Consider the following 27,816-nt stretch of genomic DNA (forward strand, 5'->3'; position numbering starts at 1 on the left):
CCCTCTCTTGCTTTTTCAGATGGGGTTAAACATGGCACTGTAGCCTTTTATATTTTAACATGCCTCTCCCACATATAAGCACATTCTGCTGCGTAATCGTAATATCATTATTATAGCTAAGAGCATGATAGTTTTGTTCTTTTTAATAGAACCAAGACTGTGTAATGTAGCACAAAAAGTATGAAAATCCTTAGATTTGCTCGTCAACCATCGTAACCTATTGAACTATCTTTATTCCTGTTCCTCTTTACTTACCTTTTTCTTTAAAAAAGTTTTTTTTTTTAAAGATCTTATTTATTTATTTATGAGAGACAGAGAGAGAATGGCAGAGGCAGAGGGAGAAGCAAGCTCCCCACTGAGCAAAGAGCTTGATGTGGAACTTGATCGCAGGACCCCAGGATCATGACCTTGAGCTTCGGCAGATGTTTAACCAACTGAGGCACCCACGCGCCCTCCCTATCTTTTTCTCTAGGTAGAAGTCTATTAAAGTCTCAAAGTATTGGGTAGCACTGTTTGCTGCTTTCATTTGACCCAATTACACAATAAAATGAAAGAACATTCTGATTTTTTTCCATGTGTTTGGTTCATATTTTTATAAATCTGGGCTTTGTTTCTGTATTTTATATGATTTGAAAGAGAATTTCATGTAATTATAATCAGAAGAAGAGTTTACATAGTGTCTGATTTCCATTTGATTGTTGGTACTTGTTACATGGTAGAAGAAACTGAAGGAAGGCAAAGCCAATTATGTGGTTTTTTTTTTATTTTTTTTTTAATAAACATATTATGTATTATTAGCCCCAGGGGTACAGGTCTGTGAATCGCCAGGTTTACACACTTCACAGCACTCACCATAGCACATACTCTCCCCAATGTCCATAACCCAACCACCCTCTCCCTCCCCACCTCCCCCCCAATTATGTGTTTTTAAAGAAGTGGCCAACTTTGGAATTTTCATGCTAAAAGGTGGAGGGAAAGTAATATGGATATTCCCATTGTTTTCAAGTTTAACTTTATTATGCTTTTACTTGATAAGAAAATTTATAATACTTCAGGTAAAGGTCTTGTACTCTGAAAAATTATGCTGCAAATTTATCCAGGGTCCTTGCTTTGTTTTTCTTTACTCCTCCATCCCCTTCCCAGATGTAGTACTCTGCATTGTCTTCCTCTAATATCATCTTGTGGGCTGTGGATACAAAGCATCATCTTATTTTATCATTTTAAAGACATCAGTTTCCTTGATTAGAAGAAAATAATTTAGTGTCTTGGTATAGCTGTGGGACTGTAGGCTACAGTAGGAATAGCATGTACAAAATGAGATAAATGAGAATTTATTCTTCTTAGATTACAGACTTTATCATAACTACCAGTGGGAGGCAATTTGACTATTAGGAACAGAATCAAAATTATTGTTACATCTCTGTATTCTACACAGAAGAAGAAAAATGTATAAAATTATGATAAAAAGAAACAGCAATAAGTAATATAGGACAGCTGGTGTAAGCACTTGGGATGGAGGTTGGAAATAGATTTGGTTCTATCAGTTGTTTTATCTATCTATCTATCTATCTATCTATCTGTATTTATTTGGCTCCATGCCCCGTGTGGGGCCCGAACTTGCCCCTCTGAGATCAGGAGTTGCATGTGCTACTGACTGAGGCAGCTAGGCAGTCTTCAAAGTTAGTTTTTTTCTCATCATTTAAAAAGTGGCTTCCTGGGGCACCTGGGTGGCTCGGTGAGTTAAAGCCTCTGCCTTCGGCTCAGGTCATGACCCCAGAGTCCTGGGATCCAGCTCCATTTGGGCTCTCTGCTCAGCGGGGAGCCTGCTTCCTCCTCTCTCTCTCTGCCTGCCTCTCTGCCTACTTGTGATCTCTGTCAAATAAATAAATAAAATCTTAAAAAAAAAAAAAAGTGGCTTCCTTGCACCCAACCAAAATGTCGTAAATAGTGATGAAGCATATGAAAGCTTAGTTAACTGGTGAGTTATTTATTGGTAACTTTCTCTTGGCTCCTATATTTTATATCTCAGAGTTTAAGAGCGAGCATGTAATGGACAACCATTGTTAGAGGTACACATTTCTGAGTACAGATCCTAGCTGTTTAACTTTCGCAGATCATGTACTACTTAGCCTTTAAAAGGAGGTGAAGAACCATCTCACGGAACTTCTGTGAAGCTTAGTTGAAATTATGTATGTTTGGAACCTGGTACAGTGCTGCACAGTGGGCGCTAAGAGATGCGGGCTCCTTCTGTCTTACCTAAAAACAAACTCGAGTTCATAAAAAAATGGAAAACTAAAGTCTCCTAAAAATAAAAATATTCTAAAGGCCATTTCCGTTAAGCCTTCTCATTCCGTGGAGATGGGAATAGATGCACTCACAGTTTCTTGGGGGCTTTTTCTCTTTCAAAGAGCTCATTATTCTGTTCTGTAACTGCCTAGTATAATGGTTGGCACATAAATAGTCCTCAATATGTGTTAGAAGGATGTCTTGCAAAGAGAGAAAATGTTCTCTATTGCTTTTTTTCTCTTGAACACCTCACAAGTTGTTTACTTATATAGATTTACTTATTCACTCAAGATACTTGGTTTGTTTTGGAAGAGAAATGATATTTTGTAGGTAGGAAATTAAGTACACTGTTACTAACTGGCAAAAAATCCTGATGTCTTCTGATATATTCCATGATATCAGGATTTTTGTGATTTGAAATGAAGGCAACAGTGTGCTTTTAAAGATTTTTTAAAAAAATTTATTTATTTGTTAGAGAGAGAGAGAGAGAGAGCGTGCGCGAGCACAGGCAGATAGTAGTAGGCAGAGGGAGAAGCAGACTCCTTGCCGAGTAAGGGGCCCGATGTTGGACTCGATCCCAGGGCACTGGGATCATGACCTGAGCCGAAGGCAGTCGCTTAACCAACCGAGCCACCCAGGCGTCCCAACAGTGTGCTTTTAAATGTTTGAGGACGGGCAACCCTTGTGGGTTCCCTCCCTCTTCTGGAGCTTGTGCTATCACTCAATAAACTTCGCTTTGTTGCCCACCAAAAAAGAAAAAAAAAAAAAAGTTTGAGGATATTAAATTTTTAAAGGGCTTACGAATGACTGTTTCTCTGAACTTCATTCATTCACCCTACATTTACTGAGTACTTCTGTGTACTCTAGACCCTGTGTTAAGGGCTATGGAAAGCCAAAGAATTACTGATGGTTTCTGTCCTCAGGGACTTTGATCTCAGTGACAAAGGCAGAAAAGAAAACCAACATTACATTATCATTGAAAAATTCTATAGTACCTGCCCAGAAAAGGTGAACATAGAAAAGGAAGTCTGTTCATAGCTGGTGCGTGGAAGTGTTGTCTGAGCCTGTATCAGTGGCAGGTGCGGCAGGCAGACTTTCTGGAAGAGCTGAGACTTGAAGAACAGGTGGAGAAAGATTGAGGAAAAGGACATCGCAAGCAGCTTATGCAAAGGCAGGGTGGTACGAGAAGGCTACAAGTCTTTTGTAAGATCAAGCTGGGATCATCAAGGACTGGGTTCCTCCTGTTTGCTTCACTGTCCTTTGGCATTGCCTCCATTACCTTGTGGTACAGAATCACTACCGGATTGCTATCCATCAAGTCCCAGTAACGGACACACTCCCAGCTGAGTCACTTCCCTTCAAGTAGCTTTCCTGGAAGTCACATTCATGACTTCCCCTTCCAGCTCATTGACCAGTTGTAGCAGCTGGGAAGGCCGGAAAGGGGGCACTTTGACCTGGGGACATACGACCCAGAATAAAGCTGGGGTCTGTTACTGAGAAGAGAGAGAGTGGGTATAGAGACAGCCAGCAGTATCGTCCACAAAGAGGTTTGAGAATGGAGCTGGGGAGACTAATTTAGTACAACAGCTAAGTAGTAATACTTGCAATATCTTACAGAAGAGATTTGATTGCTAGTCTAGAAATGCAAGAATGTGTTTGGTAACTAAGTAGAGAATGTATTCTGGGAAAACTAGAAGATTGAAGCCCTTATTATGATTGCTTTTTAAAGATTTATTTATTTAAGAGAGAGAGAGAGTGAGCATACAGATGGAGAGGGAGAGGGAGAAGCAGACTTCCCTGCTGAGCAGGGAGCCCAATGCTGGACTCGATCCCAGGACCCTGGGATCATGACCTGAGCCGAAGGCAGACGCTTAACCAACTGAGCCACCCAGGTGCTCCTGAAGCCATTATTTTGATACCATTCTATTCAAGTTCGGGGAGCAAAAATTATGCTTAAATTATTTTAGCCCTTGAGTTAAAGAGATTCTTTCCAACTAAGCTTTTCATAAAATTAAATATTTTGGCGCTAAAGAGGATGAACACTAATAAGAAAGGCATCAATAGAAATTACATTTAAAAAATTGCATGACATTTTCAGCTGGGTAGTAATATACATTAAAGGGGGATTTACAATGTATTTTTTCTGGGGGAGGAAATAATGTTTCTGTTTTTCTTCTTTATACTTTAAGTTTTATACACTTAGCATAATACTTTTTTAAAAGATGAGGTAGGGGTGCCTCGGTGGCGCATTGGTTAAGTGACTCTTGGTTTCAGCTCCGGTTGTGATCTCAGGGTCATGATCTCAGGGTCATGAGATTGAGCCCCCTGTGGGGCTGTGCACTCAGTGTGGAGTCTGCTTGAGAGTCTCTCCCTCAGGTAGAGGGGCAGAGGAAGAGGGAGAGGGAATCTTAAGCAGAGTTTGGGCGGAGTATGGAGCCCAGTGTGGAGCTCAGTCTTACGACCTTGAGATCATGACCTGTGTTGAAACTAGTCTGACGCTTAACCGACTCGACCCCCTCCAGGCACTCCCGTCTTAAAAACTTTTTTTTTTTTATTTTATTTTTTTAAAGATTTTATTTATTTATTTGACAGAGAGAGATCACAAGTAGGCAGAGAGAGTGAGAGGGAAGCAGGCTCCCTGCCGAGCAGAGAGCCCGATGCGGGACTCGATCCCAGGACCCCGAGACCATGACCTGAGCCGAAGGCAGTGGCCTAAACCACTGAGCCACCCAGGCGCCCTCCCGTCTTAATCATTTTTAAGTGTACAGTGTCATGAAGTACATTCATCTTTTTGTGTGCCATCACCACCATCCTGCACAGAACTCTTCATCTTGCAAAACTGAAACCCTGTACCTTTAACTCATTTCTCCCCTTCCCCTAGCTTCTGGCAACCACCATCCTACTCTCTGTCTGTATGAATTTGCCTACTACTCTAGGTGCCTCAATAGAAGTAGGATAACACAGTATTTGTCCTTTTGTGACTTACTTATGTCATCTATCATGTTCTATAATCTATGTTGTGTGTCAGAAAAAAAAATGGAAGATCTACTTGGCTTTATTAAATGATTCATGAGTCAGGCAGCATCCATCTAGCAAGTAGAGAGGTGCTCTAAGGAGTAGAACAAGATGGAAGGTTTTTATAGGAAAGAGTGTGGGGCAAGGAAGTTATAAGGAAAAGAGAAGAAAGGACAGTTTCAGGCAAGATAACATACCCGTAAGGGAATGGACTGGGGGCATATTGTATAGATTACCTCATCTTCCTTTGGGGGATAGAGAAGACCCATGGCACGTATTACCTCATTGGTGCCGGTCAGAAAATTTATAATGGACCAGTTAAGACACTAGAGGTTGAGGGGCTCCTGGGTGGCCCAGTTGGTTAAGCATCTGACTTTAGCTCAGGTCATGATCTCACGGTCCTGGGATCGAGCCCCTTGTTTGGCTCTGTGCTCAGTGTGGAGTCTGCCCCTCCCCCTGCTTGCTCTCTCTCCCCCAGATAAATGAATAAATAGAATCTTGAAAAAAAAAAAAAAAGACATTGGAGGTTGAGACTACAATTAGATCTGGGTATTAAGCCCTTGTTTACTGATTTGGGGCCTTAAACAAAGTGATGCCATTTGGTGGGCTGTGATTTTCTTTTTTCTTTTCTTTCTTTCTTTCTTTTTTTTTTTTTTAAAGATTTGTTTATTTTGGAGAGAGAGTGAGTGAGAGAGAGAGAGAGCTAGGGAGCAAGAGGACGTACACATATATACGAGGAAGGGGAAAGGGACAGAGGGAGAGAAATCCTCAAGCAGACTCCCTGTTGAGCACAGAGCCTGAGGCAGCACTCCATCTCAGGACCCCGAGATCATGACCTAAGCCAAAAATCAAGAGTCAGCCACTTAATTGACTTGGCCACCCAGGGTTCCCCCCTCCCCACCCTTGATTTTCTTTTTAACAGTTATCACCTAGGGATCACACTCGTGATTTAACTGAGAGATGTGTTTATAATTTAAGGCATGAGTAGCACTCTTGGTTACTGCTCTGGAAAGTTCCTACAGTTGTTGCAGTTTTTTTGTGTGGTATTCATAGATCATGATTTTTTTTTGCTTAACCTCTGTGATATGCACAAGTAACAAGGTTTGCAGTTTTTAAGTCAGTCATTCTCTTTGTTCCTTTTCTGAGGAGATCATTTGCTTGGTGGTTAGTGGCTGCAAACATTTAACTTAGAGCCTTTGTGAGAATACAATTTTCCAGGGAGAGTATTATGATGACTATAAACAGGATAATTTCCAGTGTTTGGAGGGCATTTCAAAGCCATGGTCCCCAAGACCCAAACAAGTCAAAATCAAAAGACCCAAACAAATCAAAATCAAAATCGAAAGAAAGACCCCCTGAAGGAGTCACCTTTTTTGGACAAGTGGCCTGCTGAGGGATCTTAGTAGTGAAGTTTCAACTTCCCCAGAAATGTTAATCCCTGTGTAACTGCTGGTGTTGGCTGTAACAAACACCTCCTTGCTCAGCTAAAAGATAATCAAGAACTATCCTGTTATCAAGAGCAACTTCGATTTTTTGGGGTGGGGGGCAGCTATTACTTTAGCAGCAGATTTTGCAATAATTTTAAGAATGAATAAGTTCTTGATCATAGCCTCATTACATTTATCCCTAACCAGGGAAATAGGGACCTGTCAAAGAAGTGGATCCTGAATCATGACTATTTCCTGCTAGGTCCCTTTTAAATTAGCAGTGTAAGTTGAGGGGAACCTTCCAATGAGATGTCTCATTTTGCTTGTAAAAAAATAGGGGCATACGGGCGCCTGGGTGGCTCAGTGGGTTGAACCTCTGCCTTCAGCTCAGGTCATGATCTCAGGGTCCTGGGATCGAGTCCCTCATCGGGCTCTCTGCTTGGCAGGGAGCCTGCTTCCTCCTCTCTCTCTCTGCCTGCCTCTCTGCCTACTGATGATTTCTCTCTGTCAAATAAATAAATAAAATCTTAAAAAAAAAATTAGGGGCATAGTTAGATTTTCTCCTAGCCTGAAACAAAAGGTTGTTCTACTTACCAGAACTCCCTTAGCAATGACCTGAGAGATAAAGATGAGGGCACAATCTTTCCAGGCCAACGCCAGAGGAAAGGAAAGGAAAAGGAGAAAGTTTCATGTTAAAGTATGAAGCCTTGATCCATCGTCTTGGGTGGAAACCGTCTACCTTGATGTCAGCTACTTCTCTTCCTCGTCAAATTCATTTGGAGATCTCTAGTGTCTGTACGTAGTGGGTGTTGGCTGGAGCCTTCTGTGAGATGCATATCTAAGGTTCAATGCCTTTTAATTTTGCAGTATTGTCAGTCGTCAGGAGCACTTGGTAAGATCCCTTGCAATAAGGTTTTTGGGCTGCGATCCCCTGGCGATGTTTCTGGAATTCACCATCACCAGACTGTGACCAACAGGATCCTTTGAATTGGGATCTGGGATGGCTTAACCTGTTGATAATAGGCTTGAGCGTGAGACATTAGAGACTTACAGTAGCTGGTCATACTGGCCTGAAGCAACAAGGGATCAGCGGAAGGTGGTATGCCAGACAATGATCTGCTGGCGATTTTCTTACGTGGGATGAATTCGTTTCCCACAGGGGATACTGGGAACAGTCAGCAAGATCAAAAGCAGTCGCTTAGCCAGGGAAGTCCAGTAGTTTTTGCAGGTTTTGAAGTTTTAAGTTTGAGGATCTGATTTGTTCTTTCAACCTTGCTTGATGACTGAGGGTGATACGGGCAATGATAATTCCAAGAAGTTTGCAAGTCTTTCATTAGGGCTTGTATGATCTTCCCAGTCAAGTGGGTGCCTCCATCACTGGAGATTACAGGAGGTATGCCTCAAGTATACCACAATTTGTTTATCCATTCGTCCACCGGTGGAGACTTGGGTGGCATCCACTTTTTAGCTATTATGAATAATGCTGCTATGAACATGGGCATATACATGTCTCCTCGAGAATCCCTGCTTTGAATCCTTTTGGCTCTACCTGGAAGTGGATTGTGGGATAATATGGTAATTCTGTTTTTAACTTTTTGAGGACCTGCCATACTGTTTTCTCTTGCAGCTGCACCATTTTACATTTTCTCACCAGCAGTACACAGGGGTTCCCATTTATCCACATCCTCACCAACATTTATTTTCCTCCTTTAAAAAAAACTGGCAGTAGCCATCTTAATGGGCATGTGGTACTATCTCATTATGTTGAATTTTTTTGAAGCTTATAAAACGTTTAAGAGTGAGTTATATAATCACATGGCAACAATTTAATTAATTAATTTATAAATATTTATTTATTTATTTTAGAGAGAGAGGGAAAGAGAGCAGGGGGAGGGACAGGGGGAGAGGGAGACAAGCTGACTCCTGGCTGAGTGGGGAGCCTGATGTGGGGCTCTGAGGACCCTGAAATCATGAACTGAGCCAAATCAAGAGTCAGATGCTTAACTGGCTGAGCCGCCCAGGTTTCCCTATTTATTTATTTTTAAGTAGGCTCCACACCCAGCGTGGGGCTTAAACTCACAACCTGAGATCAAGAGTAGCATGCTCTACTGACTGAGCCAGCCAGGTGTCCCACATGGCAGTAATTAAAAAAAATGGAACAAAATCACTCAATCTTGCTAGTCTAACACCAGTATTATTTTACTGTTATTTGGAGATATCTATCTATCTATCGATCTATTTCATGACTGGGCTCATAAGCATTTCTCATTTATTTTTTACATATTTTCTAGAACAATCATTTGGATTTTAATTTTCCAGGAAAATGTTGCAAATGCTAAAGGATCTATATAGCATGATTGACTACACTGAATTCAGTTGAACATTTATGAAGAAATTGAATATTTATTATTATGTGGTTTCTTACAGTAGATAAGTGCCTGGCTTGTATGATTTTAATTCCATAGGCTGTATGACAGAGTGACGAAGAGTGTGGCTCTTGAAGTAGTGTGTTTGAATTGCACATCTGCTACTTCTGGCTGTGTGTGTTTAAGCAAGCTTCTTAAGGTCTTGGGTCTCAGTTTCTTTATTTGTAAAGTGAGGGTAAGATCTCCGAGTTACGAAGACCAAATGACCTCATGCCCGTGGAGCTCTTAGAATTGTGTCCGGCACATCATACGTTCCATAGGAAGACTTTGCTGCCATTATTGTTTTATCGGGTGAGATATTATCTGTTTGGTTTTTAGAACTATATGCAATACGCATATAGTTCTAAAATAGTTCCTGTGTCTCAGATCCTGTCAGTTAGTTTAGACGTCACAAGCAGCACTTTAAAGAAGGGTGCAGTCTCTAAGATTGTTTGGGACTTAAGATAAATGCGAGGCAGATAGTGCCGGGCAAAATGCTAAATCAGTAATATGATACAACCCTCTCTCGGGGACGGTGACCTTTCTGGCTGCATTTAGCTCTGACAAGTACTCTAGACTCTTTTGGCCAACTCAGTCTTTTTGGCTTTGGGCTACCTTCCCCATCTGGTTCTCCAAATTCCTTGGCTTGGCACTCTGTATTCCCTCTATATGTCCACGTTTTTCTTTAAAAAAAAAAAAGATTTATTTATTTGAGAGTGAGAGAGAGCACAAGCAGGGGGAGCAGCAGAGGGAGAGGGAAAAGCAGACTCCCCGCTGAGCAGAGAGTCTGATGTGGGGTTCGATCCCATGACCCTGCGATCATGACTTGAGCCAAAGGCAGATACTTAACTGACTCAACCACCCAGGTGCCCCTATATGACCACTGTTATTAAGTTGTTAATTTAAGTCAAATGCACTGATTTAAATTCTTACAAAATATAGCATTCTGTGATTTTTAAAATCTTTTTTTCTTTTGATATTCCTTATAAATCTGTGAGATGGTAAAGGAGCCCTCATGGAACAGCTCTGATTGTACTAAGAAATTAAGTGGGCTGCCTGATGTTGCAAAGCAACTGAATGATTTATCTGGAACTTGAACTCAAGCCACCTGACTTTAGGGCCAATGTTTTGTAAGGCTATGTTTCTTTCTTGACATACCATGTTTTAAGACAACACTTTGTATCTTCCTTCCTAATTATTTGATGACATTTTTAAGGATCTCTAAATATTACATAGAGATAACATCTGCCCTCTTTTAAATTTAATAGCTACTAAAATCTATCTGATTCCCTCATACCCAAGCTGCATTTTACAATCTTTTATCCCTATCATTAGAAAAGAATGAGATGAAATCTGAGTTCTAAATATTTTACCTGATGACATACTTAGTTTTTTACATGGAAGTTTTCTGAAGAGCTTTTCATGTTTCATGCTTATATTTATTTTATAATATTGGAATAAGGTAGATTTCCCCCTTTAACTGCCCAGCGTGTGTAGTACCTTGCTCATTTCAAAATTACTGTCAAACTTGGCATTAGAATATCTTCTCGGTTCTACTTTTCCCTTTTTCTTCTACCTTGTCCCCTTCCAGGTCTGTTTCCAGTTGTTTTTCTCCAGTATCGCCAGTAATCTCATGTCCTAAGATGGAATTTACCTTAGCTGTAGGGTCTATCACACTCCATTTTGTGAAGAATATTTTTCTACGTAATTTCTTTCATATTCTTATGTGTGTATTGGCTCTTCACGTAATTTTATTTTTAATATTTATTTATCTTTAAGTACGTTCAGTGCCCAACGTGGGGCTTGAACTCACCACCCTGAGATCAAGAGCTGCATGCTGTACCGACTGAGCCAGCCAGGTGCCCCATCTCTCACATAATTTAAAAAACTAAATTGTGCTTTGACCATATATGAATTCATACTTGTTGCTCTTTTAGTATTTCAGAGACTATAAATCACTTCTGTTGGTGGGAGTATGCATTAATTAAGGCTCCACTTTTACTTTTTTCCACATAATTAGCTACCTAATATATAATGAACTCTGAATATTATCAATATATTGTTGATATGCTCACTGTCAAATCTAAAATCCAATTTCCTTGGCAGATATATAGACTTATGATAGGCATTTGGCATTTTGTGTTTTGGGCAGTGTAACTTTAAATCTACATAAACTTCTCTGCCTTTTGCCTCTGCTGTGTTCATAGATACCAGGAGGGCTTCGTGTATGGACCTCAAGCGTTGGAGGTAGCAGACTTTTCAGCAGAAGGTAAAGCAGAGTGTTGCCTTCTGGTGTCATTGTGTGTGTGTGCTGGGGTGGGTATGTGGCAGGTGAGAACTCTTCACGACTGTCATCACAAATAATTTATAGTAATGCATTAAATAATTCACAAAATTTGAGAACAAGTTGTATAATTTTATTCAGTATTATTAAAATCCATACCAAATAGAAGACTTTAGACAGAACTAAAGACTGAATTTCACCCTCTGCTGTTAACTAAACAGTAGGGGTGATTAAGAAAAGAGAGCATTAGCATAATGTATAGTATCTACTGTCTAGCTGTCTCAGACCTAGCTTCATGATGATTTCTTCCTGGGAAGTTGTCCAAGTCATTATTCATCTGCTGTATTCTTCCCTGCTGCTCCTTTTACTGAAAGATTGCTTCACAATAGAGGCAGCCTAGTCCATGACTCATGACTAGAGGATAGACATTCTTGCTGTAGGTCCCATGTGCCAAAAATGTTAGTTTCCAATATGTTAATTACCTCTCTTTTCAGAATGTGTTAATATGCCCTTCTCTCAAGTTAGTTCTTGTTTCAGTAAAGAAACAAACACATCCCACATATTTGTAAAATATGTTTTTATAGAGACCTTCTTAATGAGTTACTTTTTAAGAAAATAATGTGACACACCTTTTCTGGGCAATGCTTCTTTAATTTTTTTTCTTTAAATAGAAACATTTTTCCCTTTTATGTGCCAGGTATGATAACTACTACTTTCTGTGAACTATGAACTTTCTTCAGATGACACTTGTATAGAGGGGCTTTTTTTGTTGTGGTGGTGGTTGTTTTTAATATTTTATTTATTTGTGCACACACACACACACACACAAAGATTTTATTTATTTATTTGACAGAGAGAGGGAGAGATCACAAGTAGGCAGAGAGGCAGGCAGAAAGAGAGGGGGAAGCAGGCTCCCTGCTGAGCAGAGATCCTGATGCGGGGCTTGGTCCCAGGGCTCTGAGATCATGACCTGAGCCAAAGGCAGAGGCTTTAACCCACTGAGCTACCCAGGTGCCCACTGTTGTTTGTTTTGTTTAACGATCTATAGCCGCTAACAAAATGTATTCTTAGACATAAATTTCATAATGTGGCTAGTTTTTAGAGAGAAATCTGAATGGGAATCAAAGGAATAATTTCCTTATGTCTTCTGGAAGTTTTATTTCTGGTGGCTGCACATTATACCTTATGTGCAGGTTGTATACCTTACACAAAGTCAAGGTAAGATATATATATATGTATATTTTAGGGTGGTACATATTCTTTAAATTTCTATTCTGTGCCCAACACAGACTCCATCTTAAAATCAACTGAGTTTAACTATTTCTTTCACTTTCCTCTTATTCAGAGAAGCTTTTTTTTTAAATTAACGGGGAGAGAGTTAATGAGAAGATAGATGAGTTTTAGACTGTTTATTGTGGTTAGTGCAATTTTACCTCTTAGACCCTCTTTCCTTTACTTTTTTCAGTGGCCACTTGGAGGATATTTTCTATTTACCAGTAATGGTGGATGTAATTTCTTGAAGGCCTGTTCATGTTTCATTTTCAGGCTAGTTGGCTCTACAGCCTTGTATTTGCTTAATTAACTCTCGGAGTGTGGTATACTTTCTTACCAGTTGAGAATCTCAGTAGGTTATCTAAGTACTAGTATAAAAGAGATAAAGTTCTGTTTCTGTCAAGGCAGAGAAGGACTCTCCTCCCCAGGTCCTCACCCTCCAGCTTCTATGAGAAAGAGGTGGTGACATGGATGGCTTTTAAAGTATTTTTTCAAAAATAATTGTCTTTATTTTTTAGGGCAGTTTTAGGTTTACAGAAAAATTGAGTGGAAAGTACAGAGACCTCTCATATATCCCCTTACTGCCTCCTCTTCCTGTTAATTAATGTCTTGCTTTAGTGTGGTACATTGGTTGTAATGGATGAGCCAGTACGGTTACATCATTTTGAATTAAAATCCACACTTTACTTGGGGCGCGTGGGTGGCTCAGTGGGTTAAAGTCTCTGCCTTCGGCTCAGGTCATGATCCCAGGGTTCTGGGATCGAGCCCCGCGTCGGGTTCTCTGCTCAGCAGGGAGCCTGCTCCCCCCCCCCCCACCTACTTGTGATCTCTGACTGTCAGATAAATAAATAAAATATAAAAAAAAAAAATCCACACTTTACCTTACAGTTCACTCTTTTTATTGTAGATGTTCTGTGGGTTTGACAAATGTACAATCAATGTATTCATGAATATGATATCATACAGAATAATTTTGTTGCCCTGAACGTGCTCTACCCATTTATCCCTGGCTCCTTTCCTTCGAGCCCCTGGCAACCACTGGATCTTTTCCCATCTCTATAATTTTACCTTTTCTGGAATGGCATAGTTGCAATCACACAACATGTAGCCTGAGATTAGCATCTTTCATTTAGTAATAAGCATTTTAGCTTCCTCCATGCCTTTCCATGGCTTGATGCTCTTTTTAGTGCGGAGTAACATTTCATTGTCTGGATATACCATAGTCTATTTATCCATTTACCTACTGAAGGTTATCTTGATTGCTTCCAAGTTTTGGCAATGATGAATAAAGCTGCTATAAACATTAATGTGCCGATTTTTGTGTGGATATAGTTTTCAATTCATGTGGGTAAATACCAAAGAGTGTAATTGTTGGATTATATGATAAAAGAATGTTTGGTTTTGTAAGAAACTGCCAGACTCTTCCAAAGTGGCTATCATTTTGCTTTTCCACCAACAATAATGAGCTTTGCTATTGCTTCATATCCTTTTCAGCATTTGATCTTCTGGATTTTAGCCATTCTAATAGGTGTATAATGGTATCTCATTTTGTGTTTTAATTTGCAACCGTCTAATGACACGTGATGTTGACCATCTTTTCATATGCTTATTTGTCATCTGCATATCTTCTTAGGTGAGATGTTTGCATAGATCTTTTGCCCGTTTTAAAATGGAGTTATTTCTTCTTATTGTTGAGGTTTTTTGCTTTTTTTTTTTTTTTAAGTAGGCTCCATGCCCAGTACAGTGTTTGAACTTATGACCCTGAGATGAAGACTTGAGCTGACATCAAGTGTCAGACACTTAACCAACTGAGCCACCCAGGTGCCCCACATTGTTGAGGTTTTCTTTTTTTTTTTAAGATTTTATTTATTTGACAGAGACACAGTGAGAGTGGGAACAGAAGCAGGGAGAGTGAGAGAGGGAGCAGGCTTCCTGCTGAACAGGAAGCCCAACTGAGCAGGAAGCCCCACGCAGGGCTCCATACTAGGACCTCAGGATCATGACTCAAGCCCAGGGAGATGCTTAACGACTGAGCCATCCAGGTGCCCCTAGTTTAAACAATATTAACTTGAATGTTTTGAATATCAGTCCTTTAATAGACGCTCTTGCAAATATTTTCTCCCAATCTGTGGCTTGTCTTTTTAGTCTCATAAATGTCTTTTGCAGAGCAGAAGTTTTAAGTTTTAGTCAAAAGTTATCTCTAAACTTAAGGTCATTCTAGATTTTTCTCTTCCATTATCTTATAGGAGTTTTATTGATTTATAGTTTACATTTAGATCTGTGTTCCATTTTGAATTAATTTTTGTGAAGGGTGCAAGGTCTGTGTCTAGATTAATTTTTTTGCATGTGGTTGTCCATTAGTTCAAGCACCATTTGTTGAAAGACTTTTTTCTCTAATGCTATCCTTTGTTGCTTTGTCAAAGATTATTTGACTATATTTATGTAGGTCTATTTTTGGGCTCTCAGTTCCATTCTATTAATCTATATGCTTATTCTTTTGCCGGTGGTACCCTGTCTTGATTACTGTAGCTTTATAGTAAATCGTGAAGTTGGATAATGTCAGTGTTCTGCACTCTTCTTCTTTAATATTATGTTGGATATTCTGAGTCCTCTGCTTTTCCACTGCAACTTAAGAAACATTTTGTCAATACCCACAAAATAACGGGGTGAGATTTTGATTGGGATTTTGTTGAATCCATAGATAACATTGGGAGAAACAGACATCTTGTCAATATTGGGTCTTCTTAGGCACCTGCATAGAATATCTATCTATCCTTTATTTAGGTCTGTTTTGATTTCTCTCCTCAGTTTTCCTTGTATATAGATCTTGTACATGTTTTGTTAGATTCATTCCTAAGTATTTCATTTTCGGGGGGCGCTAATGTAATGTTACTGTGTTTTCAGTTTCAATTCCAACTTTTATTGCTGGTATATAAGAAAGCGATTGACTTTTGTATATTAACCTTATATCCTGCAACCTTGCTATAATCATTTATTTGTCCCAGGAATTTTTTGTTGATTCTTTAGGATTTTCTCCAAAAGCAGCCATATCATCTGTGAACAAAGAGTTTTATGTCTTCTTTCTCAGTCTGTATACTTTTTATTTCCTTATCTTACTGTATTAGCTAGGACTTCCAGTGTGATATTGAATAGGAGTGCCTTATTCCTGATCTTAGCAGGAAAACCATCTAGTTTCTCTTCATGAAGTATGAGGAATCTCGATAGATTATCCTAATCAGTAGTACAAGAGATGCAATTTACTATTCATATTAGATCATAGGAGGATTCCTTCCCCTCATTGAAATTTCTGTAAGATAGGATTAAGGGCACTCAGCTAAGGTTAAACATCTACCTTGGCTCTCCTGTAAACCTCCATTAGAAAGGAGATAGAAAAGGGAGATAACCAATAACATCAGTCCTCTAATCAATTAATCCATAAGATACTTGATTGTTAGTTGCTAGGTATTGTTATGGCTACAAAGGTATACATGATAATGACACCTCCTCTCTGGAAACTTATTATCCATATAGGAAAGGTTAATTTCAAATGTTTTGTTCCATTTTGGCTAATATTTGCCAAAAACTCATATTCCCGTGTTACTTCCTAAGCGTTCTTTTTTTGGGGTGAGGGGTAGAGGGAGATGGAGAAAGATAATCCTTTTTTTTTTTTTTTAGATTTATTTATTTTAGAGAGGGATGGGGGAAGGGCCAGAGAGAGTCTCAGGCAGACTGTGCTCTGAGCGGAGAGCCTGACATGGGGCTCGATTTCATGACCCTGAGATCACAACCCAAGCAGAAGCTACGATTCAGACACTTAACCAACTGCACCATACAGGTGCCCCCAGAGAGAATCTTAAGTAGGTTCCAGACCCAGGATCTCACAGCCCTAAGATCATCACCTAAACTAAAATCAAGAATCAGACACTTAACTGACATAGCCACGCAGGTACCCCCTTCCCAAGCATTTTAATTGAAATGCTTGGGAAGTATTCATATTCATGGACTTCTTTCATATTATTCTATGAAAAGTTTACAATTTTGATGCAAGAACTGACAATTATTGAGCCTATAGCTGGACACAGTGCTAGGCACATTACATATGTGATCTCAGTTATCTTCAAAACAATTGTGTGGTGTTGTTACTATTATTCTCAATTTACAAATGCAAAATCTGATAACCTGAGGGTGTAAGTAACTTATTACCTGTGTGACTTAGTATAACAGGTGTATAATCCCATATCCCATGCTCTCTAATTCATACATCATGGAAAAGTACCGTACGAAGTGGTGAAGGATGAATGTCATGTGTATAATACAGAGTTGTGCTCGGTGAATGCAGGGACGAGAGCTTTGACCTTAGACTAGAGTGTTAAAAAATTTTCGGAAAGCTTGTCTAATGGATAGGAATAATAAGGGGGAAGAGAGATCAGGGAGATTCATCACCGTGTAAAAGACAGAGAGTCAAAAATAGGAAGTATTTTGTGATTTGACAATATAGTATAAAAATATAAGAAAAATTCCTGCTGTAGTAGTAAAATGCCATAGAACAAATTTTGTCTTTTATTTATTTTTAAAGACTTGATTGATTGATTGATTGATTGATTTAGAGCACGCTGAGTGCGGAGCCTGCCAGGGGTTTGATCAGAAGATGTAACCTGAAATCAAGATGCTTAACTGTCTGAGCCACCCAGGCACCCCTGTCCTTTTTATTTTAAATGAGAACTCCTATCCTCCATTTTTCTCTTAAAATCATTTCAACTGGATTTGCTTATCAGGTTTTGAGTATGAGAGAGTAGATCACAGAACCACTGCATCCATGTCATTGGTCCCCAGCCTTGTCTTGCAGCAAGCAGTGTGGCTAGTTCAGAGAGAACAAAAGTCGGGGAGAAATGGAAGATCAAAGGAATCTTTAAAAAAAATATTTTCCTAAAATCAAGTATGTTTTATTTATCCCTTCCTCATATCTCATTTGGTTAAGTACCCCACAGATAGCCTTTAATATGTGAAGGCTGTGGAGTTGTAAAGGCGAGAGGAGGTATCATTGTTTTCAATGAACTTAGTGTTTATTTTGGGAAGACCAGAGTAAAGGAAGTAATGAGAAACCACTTAGCAATGTTAAGCACCAAATCATGTTTACAGTGTCATTACTGTAGGATCCTTTTTCTTAAATGATGCTCTTCAGGGTTCTGTCCTCTCTTCCAGTCTCAAGATTTCCTTTCCTAAATGCTTTCACATCTCCGTCTCCAGCCCACAGTCTCCCTTCTAAGCTATTGGTTCACCCAAATGCTTTCTGGGCATCTCCATTTAGACACCACCACAGTCCTCTCAACTTCAACTTCCCCAAAACATCAAATCACAAACACACACATTGCTTAAAATCCTTTTTTTCTTGGGATAAAGTCCATTTTCTTTGGGGCACCTAGTGGCTCAGTCAGTTAGGCATCCGACTTTTGGTTTCAGCTCAGGTCATGGTCTGAGTCCTGAGATTGAGCCCTGTGCCAGACTCCGTGCTCAGTGGGGAGTGTACTTGGGATTCTCTCTCTCTCCTCTCCTCCTACCACCCTCCTACCCCCCAGACTCTCTCTCAAATAAATAAATCTTTAAAAAAAAGTTCAGTCTTTCCCCTATTCTACATCAGCCTTACTGAACGTCAAGGGCGTAGTGCTCTCTTGCCTGCAGTACATGCTGTTCCCTTTTTCCAGAAGGGGAATAAGAAGACATGAAGCTGTAGTGATTAAAAAGCACAGACTCTGGGGGCACCTGGGTGGCTCAGTGGGTTAAAGCCTCTGCCTTTGGCTGGGGTCGTGATCCCGGGGCCCTGGGATAGAGCCCCATGACGGGCTCTCTGCTCAGCGGGGAGCCTTTCCCCTCTCTGCCTGTTGCTCTGCCTACTTGTGATCTCTCTCTCTGTCAAATAAATAAATAAAATCTTAAAAAAAAAAAGCACAGACTCTGAAGACAGACTTCCTAGATTCAGATGAATCCTGAGTCTGCCCCTTACCTAGCTGTGTGACCTACAGTTAGTTACTTAACCTCTCTGCTTTCAGTGTCCTCAACTGTATGACTGAATGGCAATAGTATCTGCTTCACAGCATATTGTGAGGATTGAAAGAGTTAGTAGAGTGAGGCTTTTTAAGCGGTACCTGCCTCAGACTGAGGACCATATAAATGTGGCCATTATTATAACTCTTACTATAAATGTGTTGTGCTATTGGATGGCATTACTTTTTATGTTTTTAGGATGATTTAATGATAACAGAAAAAAATACGTTGTTTCCCCATAAATTACGAGTTGATGGGCTAGTTTTTACAATTGCTGTTTATCTTTTTTCTTGGATGAGCAGCAGCTTTATATTCCTAACTTCTTGTCTTTTAGCTTTTTAGTGACTAAAATTTGGTCTTAGGTTGACATTCTCATGAAGTGGATCATTTGACAACATTAGGCTTACCTGGATTTTTATACAAACTAATTCAGGTAAACCTCCATGGAAACTTTTTTTTTTATATTATTTTAGTTTTTTAAAAGATTTTATTATTTATTAGAGAGAGAACGTACATAAGTGGGAGGAGGGGGAGAGGGAGAGAGAGAATCCCAAGCAGACTCCCCACTGAATGCAGAGCCTGATGTGGAGCTCAATCTCATGACCCTGAGATCATGAGAGCTGAAACCAAGAGTCAGACACTAAGCTGACTGAGCCACCCTGGCACCCCCTCCATGGTAACTTTTAAAAGAAAATCAATTCTTAATAGCTAATAATTAGCTGGCTTTTTACTTTATGATTTATGTGCCAAGCTGATTAAAGTTTCAAGTAAAGTCCTTTAAAGGATTTCACTTTTTTCTTTCAAATGTATTTCAAAGATTGTGGATTATAATGGTTCAGATTATAATCCTTGCTTGGGATCTCGCAGGGATACTTACTATATTATTATTATTGTTGTTATATTTTAAGATTTTATTTATTTATTTGACAGAGACACAGTGAGAGAGGGAACACAGGGGAGTGGGAGAGGGAGAAGCAGGCTTCCCACTAAGCAGGGAGCCTGATGCAGGGCTCAATCCCAGGACCCTGGGACCATGACCTGAGCCACCCAGGCACCCCATATACTTACTATATTATTAAATAGATTCTCCAAAAGGAAAATGTCTTGTTTTTTTCTATTCACAATTCTACTTATTTAAACCCAACACTTCCCAGAACACTTCTGATACCAGATGTGTGATTGATTTCTCATACTGACCAATTCTCCAACACCAGCTGAATAGTCTACGGTTTAACTCAATTTGGCACTAACTATTTGAAGTTGGTGCAGACTCCACAGACTAAAGGCTCAGCCCCACAAGACTGCCCCCGGCTTCAAACTCCCATAGAAAGTGGTGGGTTCCCAAGTCACCTACAACTTCTGTCCAGCTCAACTATAAATTCGATGTTCCCATGACACCCTCTGCCAAGTTCAGTCTTTTGCTAGAATGGCTTACAGAACTCAGGAAAAGTTTAATTACTAGATTACTGTTTTATTACAAAGGATATATTAAAGAATACAAATGAGCAGCCAGATGAAGAACAAATGGAGCTCGGTCTGTTCTGGAAGGTCTGAAACACCAGAGCTTCTGTCCCCATGGAGTTTTGGGGTATTCCAGCCTCTTGGCAAGTATATGTATTTTTTTTTTTTAAGATTCTTTTTATACATTTGACAGAGATCACAGGTAGGGAGAGAGGCAGGAAGAGAGAGGGGGGAAACAGACTCCATGCTGAGCAGAGAGCCTGATGCGGGGCTCGATTCCAGGACCCTGAGATCATGACCTGGGCAGAGGCTTAACCCACTGAGCCACCCAGGTGCCCCAAGTATATGTATTCTTATTCACCTGTCTAGAGCTCTTAGAACTCTGTGCTACAGAGCTGAGGCTTCATTATGTAGGCATGATTGATTAAATTGTTGACCATTGATTTTCAACCTCTAGCCCCCTTTTTGGGGATGTGGGTGAGGTTGAAGGGTGGAGTGAAATTTCTCATCACCTAGTTTTCCCCTGTATCGATCAGCCATCCAGTCGTTTTCCAGAGACTTTCTAAATGTAGCCTCATTATATAAACTCAGGTTTGGTTGAAAGGGACTTGGTATGAATAACAAAAGAGTTTCTTTCGCTTTTATCCTTCAGGAGCTATTCCAGGAACAAAAACCAGGTATTGTAATAAAAGATGCTTTTATGCTCTAAACACTTAAGAAATTACACGGGTTTTAGGAGATGTGAGCCAGGAACCCTGGAGGAAGACCAAAATACATTTTTCTTATTCTATCACAATATCACATTTTCTATCATCACAGTAGTTAAGGTTAACCTTAACTTAACTAAGTAGTTAAGGTTAACCAGGAAAACATGCAAAACCTAAATTTTATCAAAAGAAGATTCCTGAGTGGTCTAGGTTTAGTAGAAACTTAAGTAGTATGGTGAAAAACTGATACGTATTTAAATTTTAAGTGTTGGCTTTGAATCGTGATAGAGGACTTCAGCTGCCTCCCTTTTGACTGAAACTTTTTAGTTGGGTTTTTCTTTTGCATTTGTCTTTTGGCTCAGGCATTGGACCTTGAGGGCAGAGTATCCCCTGATGGGAACCGAAACTACCCCCTAAACCAGTAAGGACTGCCCTGAGCTTCAAAGACCCTCCTGGTGATTGACTCCATGACAGCGATCCATATGACCTTCACTGCCTGCCTGCACGTGCCCACCCACCTTTGCCCTATCTTTTCTTTATATAAACCTGGAAGTAGTTTCAGCCCTTTGGAGATGGTCTTGGAGAGGCTAGTCCACAGTCTTCTTGCTCTTGGCCTTCCTTTCTTATTTCGCCACTGTTGCCCAGCTATGTTTTTTTTTTTTTTTAATTTTGCCCAGCTATGTTTTAATACTTGTCTTTTAGCTTCCATGTACAGCTTCCTTATTTTTCTTTTAACTTTCTAATTGCTGCCCGTTAGTTATTTTCCTCCTCAGTTTTGTTTTTTTATTGAGAAAAGTTTTGTAAAAGGAAAAAAGTTGAGGGACTCTTGGGTGGCTCAGTTGGTTAAGTGTCTGTCTTTGGCTCCTGTCATGAACCCAGGATCTTGGGATGGAGTCCTGCACAGGGTGCCTTGCTCAGTGGGGAGCCTGCTTCTCCCTCTGCCTGCTGCTCCCCCTGCTTGTGCTCCCTTACTCTCTCCCTCTGACAAATAAATACATGACTTAAAAAAAAAGGCAAAAAAAAAAGCGAAAAACTTAAATTGTAGAATAGTGAATATCCACATACCCTCCACCTAGATTTCAGTTTTGTTACCATTTTTCTGTATTGTCTCTCACTCTGTGTATATATACATATATATATATATATATATATATATATATGTATATATACACATATATATGTATATACATGTGTGTGTGTCTTTTGTTGCTGTGGAACCATTTTAAATAAATTGCAAGTGTCATGACATGAGATAAGTCATACAAGTTCAAAATACTTGAACCTGTATCTCTTGAGAATGAAGATATTCTGCATAATCACCATAGATTACCCTCTACTTAGGAAAATTAATAAAATAGGGGTGCCTGGGTGGCTCAGTCAGTTAAAGTGACTGTCTTTGGCTCAGGTTATGATCCCAGGGTCCTGGGATCGAGCCCTGCATGGGGCTCCCAGCTCAGCGGGGAGCCTGCTTCTCCCTCTCCCTGCTGCTCTCCCTACTTGTGCTCTCTTTCTTTCTCTCTGTCAAATAAATAAATAAAATCTTAAAAAAAAAGAAAAATAATAGAATAAAAATTAAAAGATAAAATTTACAATGAAATAAAATTATCTAGTCTATAAATTAAGTTTTTACTGGTGTCCCACTAATAAACCTTTTTAGCTTTTTTTTTTTTTTTTTAAAGTAGGCTCCATGCCTGGTATGGATCCCAATGTAGGGCTTGAACTCACAACCCTGAGATCGAGACCTGAGCTGAGATCAAGAGTCAGGTGCTTAACCGACAGAGCCACCCAGGTGCCCTACTCTTTAGTTGTTTTTATTTGAACTACAGTCTACTCAAGATTTTCATGCACATTATTGGTTATTACATGTCTCGAATAGACTACCCTCACCCCCATCTACCTTTTTTATGAATCTTTTTTTTTTCCTTCTTTTTAGCAGCCAGGCCAATTTTCTTATAGAATGTCTCACATCTAGATTTGCCTATCAAGGTCTTTTGAAAGTTTCTCTTCCTGTACCCTGTTGGAGGGCAGCATTAATTGTAGGAGGACTTACCAACTCCGGTGGCATGGGTGCCGTGCATGGGTTATGGGTCCTATTTTTAATCCTTTAAGTTCTTTTTTAAAGACTTTATTTATTTATTTGACAGACAGAGATCACAAGTAGGCAGAGAGAGAGGGAGAAGCAGGCTCCCTGCGGAGCAGAGAGCCGGATGTGGGGCTCGATCCCAGGACCCTGGGAATCATGATCTGAGCGGAAGGCAGAGGGTTTAACCCACTGAGCCACCCGGTGCCCTTTAAGTTCTTTTTTTAAAAGATTCATTTCTTTGAGAGAGAGCATGAGTGGGAGGAGTATAGGGAGAATCTCAAGTAGACTCTGCGCTGAGCACGGAGCCCCATGCGGAGCTCAATGAGTGATCATGTCATGGACCTGAGCTGAAACCAGGAGTTGGATGCTTAAGCAACTGCACCATGCAGGCGCCCCTAATCCTCTAAGTTCTTCGGCCATCAGTGGATTTTGGGGCCCTGGAAGCCTATGAGTCCCTTGACCTCTGCTGTGAGTGCTGTTAGTTTACGCGGATAGATTGGTGCCATGATATGAAAGAACAGTGACTGCCATCTTCAGCCCTTTTTTCTTCCAAGCACTTTCTCTTGTGATCACATTTACTTCTCGGGTTTTAACAGTTGCTGGTGTAGTGATGTCTTCTTTTCCAAATTCCATTTCTTTTCTTTCCTTTGGTTCATCTTCTTCCGGCTATCTAGTAGCCCCTTCAGAATCACCAAAATGAGTTGATTCCCTGCTTGTGAACTGGCTCGTTGTCAGTAATCTTTACGGAGGCGGGGAGTGTAGAAGGTATAGTGTAAATGGCCTTACTTTCACTGAAACAACACTCTGGCGGGAAACCTCAGTTGTCTTCAGCTGCTTCTCTGGCTGTTGAGCTCTCTCTCATACACATAACACAGATGTGCATACACATTTACACATCAAGTATTTCTTTAATGCCTTTGGTGTGCCCATTTGGCTATGGTAGATGAGTCTGTCTCTGGAATGCCTCTTGCATACATTCTTCCCATTCTTAACTGTATTTACTCTGATTTCGGTCCTTATCAACCTTTTCCAGAACTTTTACACTATTTGCCCAGCCTCTGCTTTTAAATCCTCTGATTCATCCTGTACACTGTGTGCTTGTTGGGAGTACCTGTCGGATCATATGTTTCTCTTGCTTGAAAACTTCTGATGGTTTCCCATTCATTATACAGGAAAATGCCAACTTATTAGCATACCGTATAAGACTATGCTAATTCTGCTTTGCTCTTTTTGTGTTATTTCATGTCTCGTGTTCCAGCTATGTAAGTCTTCTGCTAATTTCTTGAATATAGCATAGATTTTAATCTTCAGACTTCGTCCATATATTTCCGGTGTCCATAAGACCCTGAGCCTTCTTTTTTGCTTAATGAAATCCTATTCACCTCTCAAGGTCCACTCAGATGTTCCCTTTGAACTTATATACCTGATAGCCTTCTGTCTATCCCTTCCACCAGAGCCAAAGCCTTTCCATTCTTTATCTGATGTACTTTGCATATACATCTGTGGTACTGCTTATCAGATTGTGTCCCTTGCTGGTGTGCCTCTCAGTGTAAAGGTTCACAAGGGAAGGGATCATCTTGTTCTTCCTATTGTTCCTAGAGCCCAACTCAAGGCCTGGCACACAGCACATGTACAAAGGAGAGTCTGGCATTGCTTTCTTTTTACCTTCTGTAGCAAGTAAATTTGATTTGAGATTCACGAATTCTCCTAGGAAGATAATATTTTATTTTATTTTTAAAAATTTTTAAAGGATTTTATTTGACAGAGAGAGCACAAGTGGGGGGGGGGGCGCAGAAAGAGAGGGAGAAGCAGGCTCTCTGCAGAGCAGGGAGCCTGATGAGGGGCTCGATCCCAGAACCCCGGGATCATGACTTGAGCTGAAGTCAGCCAGTTAACCAACTGAGCCACCCAGGCACCTGGAATATAATATTTTATATTAATGATTTGGTTTATACAACATATTTGCTAATGATTGCTTTCTGTGTAATACAGTCCTGAATTATTTGTTTTAAACTTAACACTCTGATGCCTTATGTCTTTTTTTTTTTTTAAGATTTTTATTTATTTATTTGACAGAGATCACAAGTAGGCATAGAGGCAGGCAGAGAGAGAGGAGGAGCAGGCTCCCCGCTGAGCAGAGAGCCCGATGTGGGGCTTGATCCCAGGACCCTGGGATCATGACCTGAACCAAAGGCAGAGGCTTTAACCCACTGACCCACCCAGGCGCCCCCTGATGCCTTATGTCTTAACGTATTACCGCAGATACATTTTTTTTTTAATCTTCTTTATATATATATTTTTATTTGTTTATTTACAGCATAACAGTGTTCATTGTTTTGGCATCACACCCAGTGCTCCATGCAGTACGTGCCCTCCCTATTACCCACCACCTGGTTCCTCAACCTCCCACCCACCCGCCCCTTCAAAACCCTCTGGTTGTTTTTCAGAGTCCATAGTCTCTCATGGTTCATCTCCCCGATACATTTGTTTTAATTGAAATAACTTCTGAGCCATATGAATTTGCCATAATAGGAGTTTTGGAAATTTTATCATTTTAGAGCCTTTGAATTAATAAATGTTTATCTGGAATTGGAATTCTGAATGGGCATAGTATAACATGAAAGACTGATTTCTAGAGAAAGAGATACATTGATCAGTTCTTAAGAAAACCCGAAAAAAGGCAGTTTTTCAAATGAATGAAGGCAAAAAGAGAAACTTGTCAAATTTCCATGTTGCAAGGGAATCCTGAACTTCAGTGAGGAAAGACCATTATTGTATTTTGATGATGTTTAGAGAATGAGTAGACGAAATGTTTTATAGATGAAGACATTAAGAGGGTGCTGGTACTGTTCGACATTTTTCGTTAATAAGGGGAATACCAAATAGAGTAACTCGTGTTACAGGTTTTTAATATTTCAGAATTATTTTAAACGTCTTTTATCGTTTAAGCAAAAAAAATTCCTGATAATTAAAGATACTATGGTTGAATATTGATATATAAAGATACTATGATTGATATTATGGTTGAACTGTTAATGAGTGAAATGGTACGGTATCTGGGTTTTGTTTCAAAATAATCAAGAGGAGGATAGGCAGTGGAAATAAGACTGGCCATGTGTTGATGATTGTTGAAGCCATGTGACAGATACATAGAATATCACTGTCGCTTTTTTTTTTTTGTTCAGTTTTGGAAAATTTCATGATAAAAAATTTTACAATATTATGATATTATATAACAAAGGAAAGAGTTCCCCAGTAAAGAATCATTACTATTAGGCTGGCTGAATACGGAGTTCATAATATTGAATAACTCAGAATGATACCAATGTAAACCTAAGTGATCTTTTTTGGTTTTTATTTTTCCAGTTTTTTTAATTCCATATAGTTATGTTTTCTCCTGTGTGATACGGAAGCCTCTCAATCTGTTAAGCCCAATCATCACATATTAAAATAAAGGGATAGGATATTGATTTATGTCCACATTCTTGAAGAAAAATTTGTTGGTAAGACTTGGGTTGTCGTATTGTTTGAAGGATAACTTATTGATAAAACCTAACTATAAAAACTGGTAATATTGTACCATCTTGGATACTATCTCTCTGATGATTTCATTATTTGAGTTCTACTCTTAAGATTTGGAAAAGGAAATTTGAACAATTCATAGAATAGTTTGTCTTCTTAAGGGATGTGAGAGAAAAAGTGTTCAGAGATCGTTCTGCCTTCTGTCTTTTCTTCCTTCTCTGTCTGTCTTCCTTTTCCCTTTGTTGCCTTGAGTTTTTTCCTAGACACCAACAAGGTCATCTTTGTGCTACTTCCTCAAATCTGGTAATGTATATATAGGCTCAAGTCTTTTCAGTCTGAAAGTACTATAGTAGTTTCTCAGTAAACACCTTTCGGGCATCTCCCTTTTGAACTTCTCAGATATTTTCATTTTTGGTTGGAGTTTTTCTTTCTATCGAAAAGAGTCATGTGTAAGCTGAAGGACCTTCTGAGATCTGCCCAAGTCTTGTTCTTCGTGGTTTGGTCCTCCCCATCAGCAAGTTCAGAACCTTAGCCTTCTCCTTGATTCAGCCTCCTTGATCTTCACTGTCTGTTAACTTGGTCCTGCCAACTCCTTCTATAGAATGACTGTCACAAGGGTTCCTTCTTTTCTCCAGTCTTACTGTTACCACTCTGTTACGGAGATTGTTGGACATGGAACTGGAAGATTTCATCTCAGCTCTGCTGCCAGCTGCTTGCCTAGCTTCTTCATCTTTAAAACGAGGAGGGCTTAACAGGGTCATTTTACACCCGTTTTGAAGCTAACATTCTATTACGCGAATCCGGGTCCTTACTTGCTCACACTTACATTGCTGTTACCTCCTCATGTTTTTCACACCTCTAGTCTCAGTTCTTCCTAATGAGATTAATCTTCATACGTAACTTTCATTGCCTGTGGAGTAAAATCTTCTGTTTCCTGGTCTCCATTTATTCATGCCATCATCTCTCTGGTTAGTGGTGTTCTCTCCATCCATCTTCAGAGTCTTCCTTTTTTTCACCTTCAGAATCAAATTGGTTTCTAAATTCTGTCCGTCCTGCCTCAGAAATGTCTTTTGAATCTGTATTTGCTCTCTGCTGCCACTGTTCTAATCTGGCTCTTCATCTTCTCTTATCTGGACATTTGACGCAAACTACCAGATGTTTGGTCTGCCACCAGTTTCTAGTTACCAGAGTTATCTTTCTGAGCAAAGATGAGTTAACTGCCTTTTCTGTTCTAAAACCCTTTTGTTCCACACTGTTGACATACGAAGCACAAACTTTTTTTTTTTTTTTTTTTCGAAGCACAAACTTTTTT

At 39.7% G+C, this 27,816-nt stretch overlaps 1 protein-coding gene across 4 annotated transcripts in view; it reads left to right on the forward strand.

Moving 5' to 3' along the window:
• CDK19 (cyclin dependent kinase 19) overlaps positions 1-27,816 on the forward strand; it is a 172,505-nt gene that overhangs the window by 34,637 nt on the left and 110,052 nt on the right. For 2 of the 4 annotated variants that reach the window (XM_046005668.1, XM_046005669.1), the window contains exon 2: positions 11,341-11,402. The exons of the other annotated variants lie outside the window; for them this stretch is intronic. The gene's annotated coding sequence lies outside the window, so the exon portion shown is untranslated. The remainder of the gene's footprint in view (positions 1-11,340; positions 11,403-27,816) is intronic. 4 annotated transcript variants of the gene reach the window in all.

Source organism: Meles meles, chromosome 5 (assembly GCF_922984935.1).
Source record: "Meles meles chromosome 5, mMelMel3.1 paternal haplotype, whole genome shotgun sequence".
Taxonomy (NCBI): Eukaryota; Metazoa; Chordata; class Mammalia; order Carnivora; family Mustelidae; genus Meles; species Meles meles.